Source organism: Triticum dicoccoides, chromosome 1B, assembly GCF_002162155.2.
Source record: "Triticum dicoccoides isolate Atlit2015 ecotype Zavitan chromosome 1B, WEW_v2.0, whole genome shotgun sequence".
NCBI classification, from domain to species: Eukaryota; Viridiplantae; Streptophyta; class Magnoliopsida; order Poales; family Poaceae; genus Triticum; species Triticum dicoccoides.
Window position 1 is genome coordinate 433,994,987 of NC_041381.1, and position 6,000 is coordinate 434,000,986.

Genomic DNA, 6,000 nt, shown 5'->3' on the forward strand with positions numbered 1-6,000 from the left:
GCGCGCCCCCACATGAGATTAAAAACAAAAGCACTCACTACGGCTCTCCGTCAGATCGGCGGTCTTCTGATTCATCTCCTGGGCCTGGGAGTTGAAGGTAGCGGCGTGGAGGTTGTGATAGTCCTGCAAATAGGACGAAGGTGCGAACAAGAGCAAATCATTAAATCAAAGTCTTCTGAGAAGTTCCAAGCCGCGTGCTCAGCAGCTGACTCGGAACTCGGGGACTACACCCAGTGGGTGCGCTGACGCGCCCCCACGAAAGAAATCAAGAGCAAGAAGACTCACCTGAATGGCCGACCATGTTGCAAGAAACTCTTGGGTATGCTGCTTCAGCGCGGTGGCCTGAGACTGAAGCCGGCTCCGGACATCCTGTGCTGCCACATTTAGCACGGCCGTCCCACCGCCCGGTGTCCACCCTGGCGAGCTGACGCTGGCCGTCTCCAGGTCATGGGATAACGAGCTGGAGCCTGCGGCCCTCTGCGGGTCCGGCTCTGAAGTCGCCTTCCCTGTGCGCTGACGAGTCGGCGACAGGACCACAAGATCCGCCTGATGGGGTCATGTACCTAGGGTAGGGTCATGGACCTGATCTAAGTACCTTACCCAAGGACACCCTTAGAAGAGGTCGCCTTCCAGTCGACCAACGAGGGACTCACTCGACTGACTTGAAGGACTCGACCATGAAGACTCACTCGACCACCAGAAGGTCAAGAGGCACTCTGCACTGCAACGGCCTGTAATTAAGTAGACTTTATGGTAGTAAAGACACTTTATGTGGGGCGTTATCAGTAACGCCCCGGACTTAACTCACCTTAAACCCTCTCCTACGTGGGCTGACTGGGGTCCCGGCGCACTCTATATAAGCCGCCCCCCTATACAGGTAGAGGGGTTCGGCACCTTGTAACTCATATACTCTTAATCCACTCGACCGCCTCTGGGTTCCGAGACGTAGGCCTATTACTTCTCCCGAGAAGGGCCTGAACTCGTACATCCCTTGTGTTTACAACCTCTCCATAGCTAGGACCTTGCCTCTCCATACCTACCCCCCACTCTACTGTCAAGCTTAGAACCACGACAGTTGGCGCCCACCGTGGGGCAGGTGTTTTAGCGATTTTGTGGAGAAGTTGCGATCCTTCCGAGTACTTTCATCATGGTGTCTGCTGGAGTTTTGGTCGAGGGTCGAGAGATCTGTCTCGGCACTCTCACCTTCATCGCCGACGACTCCGCCTGGCTCCAGGTGGCTCCACTCGACGTTGATGCGCTCCCCGTCCGCGGTGCGATGCATTTTCGCGCATGTGTCCGCGGCGTTCTGCTGCGGCAACCGTCGACCCCGTATCGGACGACTCCTCCATCGTCCACTCTCCCGGTCTCCCGCCAGCGCAAGCGCTCGGGCCGGTCGAGGCTTCAGCGATGGGTGAGGCACGCGGTGGCTCGCCAGTCGGCCACCATCCAAGTTGCGGCAATCGAGCCCGACGAATCTCTCTACGGCTTGTTCGATCTGTCGACTGGCTCCGTAGAGACTGCATCCGAGTGTGATAGCAGTGATCCAGCGGCGGAAATCTTGATGGTCGACGGGCCCCGCAGTCCCCCTGGCTTCGCCCGTGATGGTGGAGCAGGTGACGGAGGCGACCCCGCACGAGGCCACGAAGAGTACCAGCCCGAGCCACTCGACTCTCTGCAAAGAGAGGAACTTCGCCGCAGGAACGTGGATGCTCTGCGCACTCCCATCGCAGGAGAAACCCCCGAGGCTCGTGCCTTGGAGGAGGCACGTCTGGCCAATTTGGCCGAACGCACTCGACTGGAGAATCTTTAGCGAGCACTCGACGAGCGCGCGCGGCAACGAGTTCCCGACACCAGTCGACGTCAACTCTTCCCGCCGACTCAGGTATATCGAACCCCAATCCAGAATTTAGCAGCTGCGACCCGTATAGCAGAGTCCATCCAGCCTTCTCAGTCGGAAGCTGGCAGAGGTTTGCTGCAGATCAGGGATCTGCTCCGGGCAGCAGGAGATCAGAATTCAGCCGTGTCTCAGTCGCGCAACAGAATTCATAGTCGATCCGTCACTGCGAATACGGTTCAGTCGGCTCACAGCCCCAGATCGCCTCCGCGGCGTGAAGGGCGCGAGAATCGGCGAGATCAATATGGCGACCGACTCGACCGAGATGATAGGCGTCGAGTGCCCAATTCCCCTCCGAGGGGTGGGTCTTACGCTCCTCGGCAGCAAGATGACAGGCGTCAGTACAGTACAGGGCGAAGGGTTCCAGTCGACCCCAGAGAACCAGGCTTCGACGCGCGATCCATTATCGTGCAAGGTTTGGTCGACCGGAATAGAGCCCATCGAGGCGGACTCGACAGAGACGCGCCCACAAGCAGTCGAGTGCATGTTTCTGGTCCTGAATGTTTCAGCAGAGCTATCAGAGCCGCAGTTATCCCTCCCAATTTCAGGTTGGCAACAGGAGTCAGCAAGTTCACTGGTGAGTCTAAGCCTGAAACTTGGCTTGAGGACTACCGAGTGGCAGTTCAGATTGGTGGTGGGAACGACGAGGTGGCCATGAAGCATTTGCCCCTCATGCTGGAAGGTTCTGCCAGGGCATGGTTAACTCAATTACCGCCTAGCAGCATTTACACTTGGGAAGATTTGTCCCGAGTGTTCATCAGAACGTTTGAAGGAACTTGCAAGCGACCAGCTAGACTGACAGAGTTGCAAGTCTGCGTGCAGAAGACCAATGAGACTCTCAGAGAGTATATTCAGAGATGGATCACTTTGCACCACACTGTGGAGAATGTGTCTGATCATCAGGCAGTCTGCGCCTTCAAAGATGGCGTCAAGAACAGAGAACTGAGTTTGAAGTTTGGTCGAACCGGTGACATGACCTTGAGTCGGATGATGGAGATTGCTACCAAGTACGCCAACGGCAAAGAAGAAGACCGACTCTGAAGCGGCAAGCACAAGCCGAGTCAGTCGGAAAAAGGAAACACCAGTCGGAAACAGAAGCGGAAGGCTGAACCGGCAGCTCCTGGAGAGGCTCTGGCCGTGACTCAGGGAAAGTTTAAGGGGAAACCAAAAGGATCCTGGAACCCCAAGAAGGTAAAGGATAAAGAAGGGAACGACGTAATGGATATGCCATGCCACATCCACACGAAGAAAGACGAAGAGGGGAATATCATCTACCCGAAGCACACCACTCGCCAATGTCGACTCCTGATCCAGCAGTTTCAGGGAAAACAGTCTAAGGACAAGGAGAAGGAGTCGGACAAGGCCGAAGACAAGGAGGACAGTGAGGAAGGATATCCGCATATCAACTCCACTCTGATGATCTTTGCAGATGTGGAAAGCAGGAGTCGACTGAAAGTCATTAACCGAGAGGTGAACATGGTTGCCCCAGCAAAAGCAAATTATCTGAAATGGTCTCAAATACCCATCACATTCGACCAATCTGATCACCCGACTCATATTGCCACCCCTGGGAGGCAAGCTTTGGTGGTCGATCCAGTTGTCGAAGGCACTCGACTGACAAAAGTGCTGATGGACGGTGGAAGCGGGCTGAATTTGTTGTATGCAGACACACTGAAAGGAATGGGCATTCCGATGTCCCGACTGAGCACTAGTAACATGAGCTTTCATGGAGTTATACCAGGGAAGAAAGCCGAGTCACTCGGCCAAATAGCTTTGGATGTGGTGTTTGGTGATTCGAAACATTTCCGCAAAGAGAAGTTGACGTTTGAGGTCGTGGATTTTCAGAGTGCATATCATGCCATTTTGGGGAGACCAGCTTACGCACGGTTCATGGCTCGACCATGTTATGTGTACCTCAAATTGAAGATGCCCGGCCCCAAAGGAGTGATCACTGTCACCGGTGATCGGAAAAAGGCAGAAGAGTGCTTTCAGAAGGGCTCAAAGATTGCCGATTCCCAGGTGACAGCGGTCGAGTTCGAGGAATACAAGCAAAACGTAGATCCGAGTGACTTGCTGCGATCAAAGAAACCCGTCACAGAGTCTGCATTTCAGTCGTCCGGTGAGACGAAGCCTGTTCACATTCACCCGACCGACCCCGATGCAGCTCCGACCCGCATCTCCACAACACTCGACCCAAAATAGGAAGAAGCGCTCATCCAGTTCCTCCGTGAGAACTGGGACATTTTTGCATGGAAGCCCGCTGACATGCCAGGTGTTCCCAGGGGACTGGCTGAGCATCGCCTAAGAGTCGACTCATCTGCAAAACCAGTCAAAGAGCATCTTCGGCGGTCCGCCGTCCAGAAGAGAAAAGCCATTGGTGAGGAAGTGGCTCGACTATTGGCGGCAGAATTTATCCGAGAGATATACCACTCCGAGTGGCTCGCTAATGTCGTCATGGTTCCTAAGAAGGATAAATCACTCCGAATGTGCATTGATTTCAAACACATCAACCGGGCCTGCCCGAAAGATCATTTTCCTCTCCCTCGCATAGATCAAATTGTTGACTCGACCGTGGGATGCGAGAGATTGTCTTTTCTAGATGCCTACTCCGGGTACCACCAGATCCGTCTGTACGGACCCGACGAGGTAAAAACAGCTTTCATCACTCCATTCGGGTGCTTCTGCTATATCACCATGCCATTCGGCCTCAAGAATGCCGGAGCCACATTTATGCGAATGATTCAGAAGTGTCTACTCACTCAAATCAGTCGGAATGTGGAAGCATATATGGATGATATCGTTGTCAAGTCACGAAAAGGTTCCGACCTGCTCGCTGATCTCGCCGAAACATTTGCCAACCTCAGAAGATATGATATCAAGCTCAATCCATCAAAGTGCACATTTGGAGTTCCTGGTGGCAAGTTACTCGGTTTTCTCGTTTCCGAACGGGGAATCGACGCTAACCCAGAGAAGATTGGCACTATTCTCCGAATGAAACACCCTGTGCGAGTGCACGATGTCCAGAAGCTTACTGGATGCTTGGCCGCATTAAGTCGATTCATCTCACGACTCGGTGAAAAGGCATTGCCTCTTTACCGACTGATGAAGAAGACATACAAGTTCGAGTGGACTCCAGAAGCTGATGCAGCGTTTGCCGAGCTAAAAGCTCTGCTCTCCACCCAGCCGGTGCTTGCTGCTCCAATCAGCAAAGAGCCTCTGTTGCTCTATATCGCAGCCACAGGACAAGTTGTCAGTACTGTGCTTACGGTCGAGCGGGAAGAATAAGGAAAAGCTCTCAAAGTTCAGCGCCCAGTGTATTATTTGTCTGAAGTCTTGACTCCATCCAAGCAGAGATATCCTCATTATCAGAAGCTTGTGTATGGAATATACATGACCACAAAGAAGGTTGCTCATTATTTTTCTGATCATTCCATCACAGTCGTCAACGACGCTCCACTATCAGAGATTTTGCACAATAGAGATGCAACTGGTCGAGTGGCCAAATGGGCGATTGAACTTCTTCCCCTTGATATCAAGTTTGAGGCAAAGAAAGCCATTAAGTCCCAGGCAATAGCAGATTTCCTCGCCGAGTGGATTGAACAACAGCAGCCGACTGAAGTTCACTCGGAGCATTGGACCATGTTCTTTGATGGCTCTAAGATGTTGAATGGTTCCGGTGCTGGGGTTGTCCTGGTTTCCCCCAGAGGAGATAAGCTCAGATATGTGCTCCAGATTCACTTTGATTCCTCCAACAATGAGGCAGAATATGAGGCCCTCTTATATGGGTTGCGCATGGCCATTTCACTCGGCGTCCGTCGCCTGATGGTCTATGGCGACTCGGATTTAGTGGTCAACCAGGTGATGAAGGAGTGGGACGTGAGAAGCCCAGCCATGACTGGATACTGCAGTGCAGTGAGGAAGCTGGAAAAGAAGTTTGAGGGGTTGGAGCTCCATCATATACCCCGACTGAAAAATCAAGAAGCTGATGATCTAGCAAAGATAAGTTCCAAGAGAGAAGCCATTCCGAGTGGTGTGTTCTTGGAGCATATACACACTCCGTCAGTCAAAGAAGATCCTTTCACCGAAGAAACTCCACAGCCCAAGAG